We start from the raw sequence: 12,403 nt of genomic DNA on the forward strand, positions 1-12,403 counted from the left end.
ATAAATTCTAGATTTCAGGAAAGAAGAATGTTTGGGCTCTGTCAGAGTAAGTTCATCACATTTTTTAAAGATCATTTAGCAGTCACAAGGATTATTTTACCTAAAACGTTTTTGGGAAACAATCCCTGCAGATAGTGTACAGTCAATTTCCAAAATGTGATTCTGTATATACTTCAATAACCCTAAAATTCTGAAAACAGGCTCAAAAACAGGAAAGACACTTCAATTACTATAAGACACACGGGACAGTTGGCAATGGATAACGTGACTGACTATGGATCTGTAGATTGTAGGTTCTATTCCTACCTGGCTCACTTAAATTGCCGTGATCATATAGTGGTTAGTACTCTGCGTTGTGGCCGCAGCAACTCCGGGTCACGGCATTTTTATTTTGTTTCTCAATCATCCATTTTTTCACAATACTGAATCTTAAGAAAATTTCAGAAAGTAAGCAGATTCTTTGAAGGTGCTTGCACTATTTGTGTTTAATGCTTATTATAAAGCTATCTTAACATGCTTTGAATAATTTAATTGTGAATAATTTTACTAAAGGACTAGGAATTTGACATAAATTCTATTATTCAGGAAAGAAGAATGTTTGGGCTCTGTCTGAGTAAGTTCATTACATTTTTGAAAGATCTTTCAGCAGTCACAAGGATTATTGTACCTAAAACATTTTTGGGAAACAATCCCTGCAGATAGTGTACAGTCAATTTCCAAAATGTGATTCTGTATATACTTCAATAACCATAAAACTTTAAAACAGGCTCAAAAACAGGAAAGACTCTTCAATTGCTACAAGACACCTGGGACAGTGGGCAATGGATAACACGTCTGACTATAGATCAGAAGATTGTAGGTTCGACTCCTACCTAGCTCACTTAAATTGTCATGATCGTATAGAGGTTAGTACTCTGCGTTGTGGCCGCAGCAACCCCGGTTCGAATCCGGGTCACGGCATTTTGATTTTGTTTCTCAATCATCCTTTTTTTCACAATACTGAATCTTAAGAAAATTTCAGAAAGTAAGCACATTCTTTGAAGGTGCTTGCACTATTTGAGTTTAATGCTTATTATAAAGCTATCTTAACATGCTTTGAATAATTTAATTATGAATTATTTTACTAAAGGACTAGGAATTTGACATAAATTCTAGAATTCAGGAAAGAAGAATGTTTGGGCTTCCTTCTGAGTAAGTTCATCACATTTTTGAAATATCTTTTAGCAGTCACAATTATTATTTTACCTAAAACGTTTTTGGGAAACAATCCCTGCAGATAGTCTACAGTCAATTTCCAAAATGTGATTCTGTATATACTTCAATAACCATAAAACTCTGAAAATAGGCTCAAAAACAGGAAAGACACTTCAATTACTACAAAACACGTGTGCCAGTGGCGCAATGGATAACGCGTCTGACTACAGATCAGAAGATTGTAGGTTCGACTCCTACCTGGCTCGCTTATATTGCCTTGATTGCATAGTGGTAAGTACTCTGCGCTGTGGCCGCAGCAACCCCGGTTCAGAAACAGGTCATGACATTTTGATTTTGTTTCTCAATCATCCATTTTTTCACAATACTGAATCTTAAGAAAATTTCAGAAAGTAAGCAGATTCTTTGAAGGTGCTTGCACTATTTGTGTTTAATGCTTATTATAAAGCTATCTTAACATGCTTTGAATAATTTCATTGTGAATTATTTTACTAAAGGATTGGGAATTTGACATAAATTCTGGAATTCAGGAAAGAAGAATGTTTGTGCTCTGTCTGAGTAAGTTCATTACATTTTTGAAAGATCTTTTAGCAGTCACAAGGATTATTGTACCTAAATCGTTTTTGGGAATCAATCCCTGCAGATAGTGTACAGTCAATTTCCAAAATGTGATTCTGTGTATTCTTCAATAACCATAAAACTTTAAAACAGGCTCAAAAACAGGAAAGAAACTTCAATTACTACAGGGCACCTGGGCCAGTGGCGCAATGGATAATGTGTTTGACTATGGATCATAAGTTTGTAGGTTCGACTCCTACCTGGCTCGCTTAAATTGCCGTGATCGTATAGTGGTTAGTACTCTGCGTTGTTGCCGCAGCAACCCCATTTCGAAAACGGGTCACAGCATTTTGATTTTGTTTCACAATCATCCATTTTTTCACAATACTGAATCTTAAGAAAATTTCAGAAAGTAAGCAGATTCTTTGAAGGTGCTTGCACTATTTGTGTTTAATGCTTATTATAAAGCTATCTTAACATGCTTTGAATAATTTAATTGTGAATTATTGTACTAAAGGACTGGGAATTTGACATAAATTCTAGAATTCAGGAAAGAAGAATGTTTGGGCTCTGTCAGAGTAAGTTCATCACATTTTTTAAAGATCTTTTAGCAGTCACAAGGATTATTTTACCTAAAACGTTTTGGGAAACAATCCCTGCAGATAGTGTACAGTCAATTTCCAAAATGTGATTCTGTATATACTTCAATAACCATAAAACTTCAAAACAGGCTCAAAAACAGGAAAGACTCTTCAATTGCTACAAGACACCTTGGACAGTGGTCAATGGATAATGCGTCTGACTATAGATCAGAAGATTGTAGATTCGACTCCTACCTGGCTCGCTTAAATTGCCGTGATTGTATAGTAGTTAGTACTCTGCGTTGTGGCTGCAGCAACCCCATTTCGAAAACGGGTCACAGCATTTTGATTTTGTTTCACAATCATCCATTTTTTCACAATACTGAATCTTAAGAAAATTTCAGAAAGTAAGCAGATTCTTTGAAGGTGCTTGCACTATTTGTGTTTAATGCTTATTATAAAGCTATCTTAACATGCTTTGAATAATTTAATTGTGAATTATTGTACTAAAGGACTGGGAATTTGACATAAATTCTGGAATTCAGGAAAGAAGAATGTTTGGGCTCTGTCTGAGTAAGTTCATCACATTTTTTAAAGATCTTTTAGCAGTCACAAGGATTATTTTACCTAAAACGTTTTTGGGAAGCAATCCCTGCAGATAGTGTACAGTCAATTTCCAAAATGTGATTCTGTATATACTTCAATAACCATAAAACTCTGAAAAAAGGCTCAAAAACAGGAAAGACGCTTCAATTACTACAAAACATGTGGGCCAGTGGCACAATGGATAACGCGTCTGACTACGGATCAGAAGATTGTAGGTTCGACTCCTACCTGGCTCGCTTAAATTACCATGATTGTATAGTAGTTAGTACTCTGCGTTGTGGCTGCAGCAACCCCATTTCGAAAACGGGTCACAGCATTTTGATTTTGTTTCACAATCATCCATTTTTTCACAATACTGAATCTTAAGAAAATTTCAGAAAGTAAGCAGATTCTTTGAAGGTGCTTGCACTATTTGTGTTTAATGCTTATTATAAAGCTATCTTAACATGCTTTGAATAATTTAATTGTGAATTATTGTACTAAAGGACTGGGAATTTGACATAAATTCTGGAATTCAGGAAAGAAGATTGTTTGGGCTCTGTCTGAGTAAGTTCATCACATTTTTTAAAGATCTTTTAGCAGTCACAAGGATTATTTTACCTAAAACGTTTTTGGGAAGCAATCCCTGCAGATAGTGTACAGTCAATTTCCAAAATGTGATTCTGTATATACTTCAATAACCATAAAACTCTGAAAAAAGGCTCAAAAACAGGAAAGACGCTTCAATTACTACAAAACATGTGGGCCAGTGGCACAATGGATAACGCGTCTGACTACGGATCAGAAGATTGTAGGTTCGACTCCTACCTGGCTCGCTTAAATTACCATGATTGTATAGTAGTTAGTACTCTGCGTTGTGGCTGCAGCAACCCCATTTCGAAAACGGGTCACAGCATTTTGATTTTGTTTCACAATCATCCATTTTTTCACAATACTGAATCTTAAGAAAATTTCAGAAAGTAAGCAGATTCTTTGAAGGTGCTTGCACTATTTGTGTTTAATGCTTATTATAAAGCTATCTTAACATGCTTTGAATAATTTAATTGTGAATAATTTTACTAAAGGACTAGGAATTTGACATAAATTCTATTATTCAGGAAAGAAGAATGTTTGGGCTCTGTCTGAGTAAGTTCATTACATTTTTGAAAGATCTTTCAGCAGTCACAAGGATTATTGTACCTAAAACATTTTTGGGAAACAATCCCTGCAGATAGTGTACAGTCAATTTCCAAAATGTGATTCTGTATATACTTCAATAACCATAAAACTTTAAAACAGGCTCTAAAACAGGAAAGACTCTTCAATTGCTACAAGACACCTGGGACAGTGGGCAATGGATAACACGTCTGACTATAGATCAGAAGATTGTAGGTTCGACTCCTACCTAGCTCACTTAAATTGTCATGATCGTATAGAGGTTAGTACTCTGCGTTGTGGCCGCAGCAACCCCGGTTCGAATCCGGGTCACGGCATTTTGATTTTGTTTCTCAATCATCCTTTTTTTCACAATACTGAATCTTAAGAAAATTTCAGAAAGTAAGCACATTCTTTGAAGGTGTTTGCACTATTTGAGTTTAATGCTTATTATAAAGCTATCTTAACATGCTTTGAATAATTTAATTATGAATTATTTTACTAAAGGACTAGGAATTTGACATAAATTCTAGATTTCAGGAAAGAAGAATGTTTGGGCTCTGTCAGAGTAAGTTCATCACATTTTTTAAAGATCATTTAGCAGTCACAAGGATTATTTTACCTAAAACGTTTTTGGGAAACAATCCCTGCAGATAGTGTACAGTCAATTTCCAAAATGTGATTCTGTATATACTTCAATAACCCTAAAATTCTGAAAACAGGCTCAAAAACAGGAAAGACACTTCAATTACTATAAGACACACGGGACAGTTGGCAATGGATAACGTGACTGACTATGGATCTGTAGATTGTAGGTTCTATTCCTACCTGGCTCACTTAAATTGCCGTGATGATATAGTGGTTAGTACTCTGCGTTGTGGCCGCAGCAACTCCGGGTCACGGCATTTTTATTTTGTTTCTCAATCATCCATTTTTTCACAATACTGAATCTTAAGAAAATTTCAGAAAGTAAGCAGATTCTTTGAAGGTGCTTGCACTATTTGTGTTTAATGCTTATTATAAAGCTATCTTAACATGCTTTGAATAATTTAATTGTGAATAATTTTACTAAAGGACTAGGAATTTGACATAAATTCTATTATTCAGGAAAGAAGAATGTTTGGGCTCTGTCTGAGTAAGTTCATTACATTTTTGAAAGATCTTTCAGCAGTCACAAGGATTATTGTACCTAAAACATTTTTGGGAAACAATCCCTGCAGATAGTGTACAGTCAATTTCCAAAATGTGATTCTGTATATACTTCAATAACCATAAAACTTTAAAACAGGCTCAAAAACAGGAAAGACTCTTCAATTGCTACAAGACACCTGGGACAGTGGGCAATGGATAACACGTCTGACTATAGATCAGAAGATTGTAGGTTCGACTCCTACCTAGCTCACTTAAATTGTCATGATCGTATAGAGGTTAGTACTCTGCGTTGTGGCCGCAGCAACCCCGGTTCGAATCCGGGTCACGGCATTTTGATTTTGTTTCTCAATCATCCTTTTTTTCACAATACTGAATCTTAAGAAAATTTCAGAAAGTAAGCACATTCTTTGAAGGTGCTTGCACTATTTGAGTTTAATGCTTATTATAAAGCTATCTTAACATGCTTTGAATAATTTAATTATGAATTATTTTACTAAAGGACTAGGAATTTGACATAAATTCTAGATTTCAGGAAAGAAGAATGTTTGGGCTCTGTCTGAATAAGTTCATTACATTTTTTAAAGATCTTTTAGCAGTCACAAGGATTATTGTACCTAAAACGTTTTTGGGAAACAATCCCTGCAGATAGTGTACAGTCAATTTCCAAAATGTGATTCTGTATATACTTCAAAACCAATAAAACTTTAAAACAGGCTCAAAAACAGGAAAGACTCTTCAATTGCTACAAGACACCTGGGACAGTGGGCAATAGATAACACGTCTGACTATAGATCAGAAGATTGTAGGTTCGACTCCTACCTGGCTCGCTTAAATTGCCGTGATTGTATAGTAGTTAGTACTCTGTGTTGTGGCTGCAGCAATCCCATTTCGAAAACGGATCACAGCATTTTGATTTTGTTACACAATCATCCATTTTTTCACAATACTGAATCTTAAGAAAATTTCAGAAAGTAAGCAGATTCTTTGAAGGTGCTTGCACTATTTGTGTTTAATGCTTATTATAAAGCTATCTTAACATGCTTTGAATAATTTAATTGTGAATTATTGTACTAAAGGACTGGGAATTTGACATAAATTCTGGAATTCAGGAAAGAAGAATGTTTGGGCTCTGTCTGAGTAAGTTCATCACATTTTTTAATGATCTTTTAGCAGTCACAAGGATTATTTTACCTAAAACGTTTTTGGGAAGCAATCCCTGCAGATAGTGTACAGTCAATTTCCAAAATGTGATTCTGTATATACTTCAATAACCATAAAACTCTGAAAAAAGGCTCAAAAACAGGAAAGACACTTCAATTACTACAAAACACGTGGGCCAGTGGTGCAATGGATAATGCGTCTGACTACGGATCAGAAGATTGTAGGTTCGACTCCTACCTGGCTCGCTTAAATTGCCGTGATTGTATAGTAGTTATTACTCTGCGTTGTGCCTGCAGCAACCCCATTTCGAAAATGGGTCACAGCATTTTGATTTTGTTTCACAATCATCCATTTTTTCACAATACTGAATCTCAAGAAAATTTCAGAAAGTAAGCAGATTCTTTGAAGGTGCTTGCACTATTTGTGTTTAATGCTTATTATAAAGCTATCTTAACATGCTTTGAATAATTTAAATGTGAATTATTGTACTAAAGGACTGGGAATTTGACATAAATTCTGGAATTCAGGAAAGAAGAATGTTTGGGCTCTGTCTGAGTAAGTTCATCACATTTTTTAAAGATCTTTTAGCAGTCACAAGGATTATTTTACCTAAAACGTTTTTGGGAAACAATCCCTGCAGATAGTGTACAGTCAATTACCAAAATGTGATTCTGTATATACTTCAATAACCATAAAATTCTGAAAACAGGCTCAAAAACAGGAAAGACACTTCAATTGCTACAAGACACCCGGGACAGTGGGCAATGGATAACGTGTCTGACTATGGATCTGTAGATTGTAGGTTCGACTCCTACCTGGCTCGCTTAAATTGCCGTGATCGTATAGTGGTTAGTACTCTGCGTTGTGGCCGCAGCAACCCCGGCTCGAATCCGGGTCACGGCATTTTGATTTTGTTTTCACAATCATCCATTTTTTCACAATACTGAATCTTAAGAAAATTTCAGAAAGTAAGCAGATTCTTTGAAGGTGCTTGCACTATTTGTGTTTAATGCTTATTGTAAAGCTATCTTAACATGCTTTGAATAATTAAATTGTGAATTATTGTACTAAAGTACTGGGAATTTGACATAAATTCTAGAATTCAGGAAAGAAGAATGTTTGGGCTTCCTTCTGAGTAAGTTCATCACATTTTTTAATGATCTTTTAGCAGTCACAAGGATTATTTTACCTAAAACGTTTTTGGGAAGCAATCCCTGCAGATAGTGTACAGTCAATTTCCAAAATGTGATTCTGTATATACTTCAATAACCATAAAACTCTGAAAAAAGGCTCAAAAACAGGAAAGACACTTCAATTACTACAAAACACGTGGGCCAGTGGTGCAATGGATAATGCGTCTGACTACGGATCAGAAGATTGTAGGTTCGACTCCTACCTGGCTCGCTTAAATTGCCGTGATTGTATAGTAGTTAGTACTCTGCGTTGTGCCTGCAGCAACCCCATTTCGAAAATGGGTCACAGCATTTTGATTTTGTTTCACAATCATCCATTTTTTCACAATACTGAATCTCAAGAAAATTTCAGAAAGTAAGCAGATTCTTTGAAGGTGCTTGCACTATTTGTGTTTAATGCTTATTATAAAGCTATCTTAACATGCTTTGAATAATTTAAATGTGAATTATTGTACTAAAGGACTGGGAATTTGACATAAATTCTGGAATTCAGGAAAGAAGAATGTTTGGGCTCTGTCTGAGTAAGTTCATCACATTTTTTAAAGATCTTTTAGCAGTCACAAGGATTATTTTACCTAAAACGTTTTTGGGAAACAATCCCTGCAGATAGTGTACAGTCAATTACCAAAATGTGATTCTGTATATACTTCAATAACCATAAAATTCTGAAAACAGGCTCAAAAACAGGAAAGACACTTCAATTGCTACAAGACACCCGGGACAGTGGGCAATGGATAACGTGTCTGACTATGGATCTGTAGATTGTAGGTTCGACTCCTACCTGGCTCGCTTAAATTGCCGTGATCGTATAGTGGTTAGTACTCTGCGTTGTGGCCGCAGCAACCCCGGCTCGAATCCGGGTCACGGCATTTTGATTTTGTTTTCACAATCATCCATTTTTTCACAATACTGAATCTTAAGAAAATTTCAGAAAGTAAGCAGATTCTTTGAAGGTGCTTGCACTATTTGTGTTTAATGCTTATTGTAAAGCTATCTTAACATGCTTTGAATAATTAAATTGTGAATTATTGTACTAAAGTACTGGGAATTTGACATAAATTCTAGAATTCAGGAAAGAAGAATGTTTGGGCTTCCTTCTGAGTAAGTTCATCACATTTTTGAAATATCTTTTAGCAGTCACAATTATTATTTTACCTAAAACGTTTTTGGGAAACAATCCCTGCAGATAGTGTACAGTCAATTTCCAAAATGTGATTCTGTATATACTTCAATAACCATAAAACTTTAAAACAGGCTCAAAAACAGGAAAGACTCTTCAATTGCTACAAGACACCTGGGACAGTGGGCAATGGATAACACGTCTGACTATAGATCAGAAGATTGTAGGTTCGACTCCTACCTAGCTCACTTAAATTGTCATGATCGTATAGAGGTTAGTACTCTGCGTTGTGGCCGCAGCAACCCCGGTTCGAATCCGGGTCACGGCATTTTGATTTTGTTTCTCAATCATCCTTTTTTTCACAATACTGAATCTTAAGAAAATTTCAGAAAGTAAGCACATTCTTTGAAGGTGCTTGCACTATTTGAGTTTAATGCTTATTATAAAGCTATCTTAACATGCTTTGAATAATTTAATTATGAATTATTTTACTAAAGGACTAGGAATTTGACATAAATTCTAGATTTCAGGAAAGAAGAATGTTTGGGCTCTGTCTGAATAAGTTCATTACATTTTTTAAAGATCTTTTAGCAGTCACAAGGATTATTGTACCTAAAACGTTTTTGGGAAACAATCCCTGCAGATAGTGTACAGTCAATTTCCAAAATGTGATTCTGTATATACTTCAAAACCAATAAAACTTTAAAACAGGCTCAAAAACAGGAAAGACTCTTCAATTGCTACAAGACACCTGGGACAGTGGGCAATAGATAACACGTCTGACTATAGATCAGAAGATTGTAGGTTCGACTCCTACCTGGCTCGCTTAAATTGCCGTGATTGTATAGTAGTTAGTACTCTGTGTTGTGGCTGCAGCAATCCCATTTCGAAAACGGATCACAGCATTTTGATTTTGTTACACAATCATCCATTTTTTCACAATACTGAATCTTAAGAAAATTTCAGAAAGTAAGCAGATTCTTTGAAGGTGCTTGCACTATTTGTGTTTAATGCTTATTATAAAGCTATCTTAACATGCTTTGAATAATTTAATTGTGAATTATTGTACTAAAGGACTGGGAATTTGACATAAATTCTGGAATTCAGGAAAGAAGAATGTTTGGGCTCTGTCTGAGTAAGTTCATCACATTTTTTAAAGATCTTTTAGCAGTCACAAGGATTATTTTACCTAAAACGTTTTTGGGAAGCAATCCCTGCAGATAGTGTACAGTCAATTTCCAAAATGTGATTCTGTATATACTTCAATAACCATAAAACTCTGAAAAAAGGCTCAAAAACAGGAAAGACACTTCAATTACTACAAAACACGTGGGCCAGTGGTGCAATGGATAATGCGTCTGACTACGGATCAGAAGATTGTAGGTTCGACTCCTACCTGGCTCGCTTAAATTGCCGTGATTGTATAGTAGTTAGTACTCTGCGTTGTGCCTGCAGCAACCCCATTTCGAAAATGGGTCACAGCATTTTGATTTTGTTTCACAATCATCCATTTTTTCACAATACTGAATCTCAAGAAAATTTCAGAAAGTAAGCAGATTCTTTGAAGGTGCTTGCACTATTTGTGTTTAATGCTTATTATAAAGCTATCTTAACATGCTTTGAATAATTTAAATGTGAATTATTGTACTAAAGGACTGGGAATTTGACATAAATTCTGGAATTCAGGAAAGAAGAATGTTTGGGCTCTGTCTGAGTAAGTTCATCACATTTTTTAAAGATCTTTTAGCAGTCACAAGGATTATTTTACCTAAAACGTTTTTGGGAAACAATCCCTGCAGATAGTGTACAGTCAATTACCAAAATGTGATTCTGTATATACTTCAATAACCATAAAATTCTGAAAACAGGCTCAAAAACAGGAAAGACACTTCAATTGCTACAAGACACCCGGGACAGTGGGCAATGGATAACGTGTCTGACTATGGATCTGTAGATTGTAGGTTCGACTCCTACCTGGCTCGCTTAAATTGCCGTGATCGTATAGTGGTTAGTACTCTGCGTTGTGGCCGCAGCAACCCCGGCTCGAATCCGGGTCAAGGCATTTTGATTTTGTTTTCACAATCATCCATTTTTTCACAATACTGAATCTTAAGAAAATTTCAGAAAGTAAGCAGATTCTTTGAAGGTGCTTGCACTATTTGTGTTTAATGCTTATTGTAAAGCTATCTTAACATGCTTTGAATAATTAAATTGTGAATTATTGTACTAAAGTACTGGGAATTTGACATAAATTCTAGAATTCAGGAAAGAAGAATGTTTGGGCTTCCTTCTGAGTAAGTTCATCACATTTTTGAAATATCTTTTAGCAGTCACAATTATTATTTTACCTAAAACGTTTTTGGGAAACAATCCCTGCAGATAGTCTACAGTCAATTTCCAAAATGTGATTCTGTATATACTTCAATAACCATAAAACTCTGAAAATAGGCTCAAAAACAGGAAAGACACTTCAATTACTACAAAACACGTGTGCCAGTGGCGCAATGGATAACGCGTCTGACTACAGATCAGAAGATTGTAGGTTCGACTCCTACCTGGCTCGCTTATATTGCCTTGATTGCATAGTGGTAAGTACTCTGCGCTGTGGCCGCAGCAACCCCGGTTCAGAAACAGGTCATGACATTTTGATTTTGTTTCTCAATCATCCATTTTTTCACAATACTGAATCTTAAGAAAATTTCAGAAAGTAAGCAGATTCTTTGAAGGTGCTTGCACTATTTGTGTTTAATGCTTATTATAAAGCTATCTTAACATGCTTTGAATAATTTCATTGTGAATTATTTTACTAAAGGATTGGGAATTTGACATAAATTCTGGAATTCAGGAAAGAAGAATGTTTGTGCTCTGTCTGAGTAAGTTCATTACATTTTTGAAAGATCTTTTAGCAGTCACAAGGATTATTGTACCTAAAACGTTTTTGGGAATCAATCCCTGCAGATAGTGTACAGTCAATTTCCAAAATGTGATTCTGTGTATTCTTCAATAACCATAAAACTTTAAAACAGGCTCAAAAACAGGAAAGAAACTTCAATTACTACAGGGCACCTGGGCCAGTGGCGCAATGGATAATGTGTTTGACTATGGATCATAAGTTTGTAGGTTCGACTCCTACCTGGCTCGCTTAAATTGCCGTGATCGTATAGTGGTTAGTACTCTGCGTTGTTGCCGCAGCAACCCCATTTCGAAAACGGGTCACAGCATTTTGATTTTGTTTCACAATCATCCATTTTTTCACAATACTGAATCTTAAGAAAATTTCAGAAAGTAAGCAGATTCTTTGAAGGTGCTTGCACTATTTGTGTTTAATGCTTATTATAAAGCTATCTTAACATGCTTTGAATAATTTAATTGTGAATTATTGTACTAAAGGACTGGGAATTTGACATAAATTCTAGAATTCAGGAAAGAAGAATGTTTGGGCTCTGTCAGAGTAAGTTCATCACATTTTTTAAAGATCTTTTAGCAGTCACAAGGATTATTTTACCTAAAACGTTTTTGGGAAACAATCCCTGCAGATAGTGTACAGTCAATTTCCAAAATGTGATTCTGTATATACTTCAATAACCATAAAACTTCAAAACAGGCTCAAAAACAGGAAAGACTCTTCAATTGCTACAAGACACCTTGGACAGTGGTCAATGGATAATGCGTCTGACTATAGATCA

General features: G+C 35.4%; 4 non-coding genes across 4 annotated transcripts; all 4 read left to right on the top strand.

The window, feature by feature from the left end:
• The first annotated feature begins 1,387 nt into the window (after positions 1–1,387).
• On the top strand, positions 1,388–1,460 carry TRNAC-ACA (transfer RNA cysteine (anticodon ACA)). Its single transcript has one exon. It is a non-coding gene; the product is annotated as a tRNA-Cys (tRNA).
• Positions 1,461–3,120: 1,660 nt separating this feature from the next.
• Positions 3,121–3,193, top strand: TRNAR-ACG (transfer RNA arginine (anticodon ACG)). The gene has a single exon. It is a non-coding gene; the product is annotated as a tRNA-Arg (tRNA).
• A 506-nt stretch (positions 3,194–3,699) lies between these two features.
• On the top strand, positions 3,700–3,772 carry TRNAR-ACG (transfer RNA arginine (anticodon ACG)). The gene has a single exon. It is a non-coding gene; the product is annotated as a tRNA-Arg (tRNA).
• A 7,435-nt stretch (positions 3,773–11,207) lies between these two features.
• Positions 11,208–11,280, top strand: TRNAC-ACA (transfer RNA cysteine (anticodon ACA)). The gene has a single exon. It is a non-coding gene; the product is annotated as a tRNA-Cys (tRNA).
• Positions 11,281–12,403: the final 1,123 nt, after the last annotated feature.

Source organism: Taudactylus pleione, unplaced genomic scaffold (assembly GCF_031769625.1).
Source record: "Taudactylus pleione unplaced genomic scaffold, aTauple2 ptg000551l, whole genome shotgun sequence".
Taxonomy (NCBI): domain Eukaryota; kingdom Metazoa; phylum Chordata; class Amphibia; order Anura; family Myobatrachidae; genus Taudactylus; species Taudactylus pleione.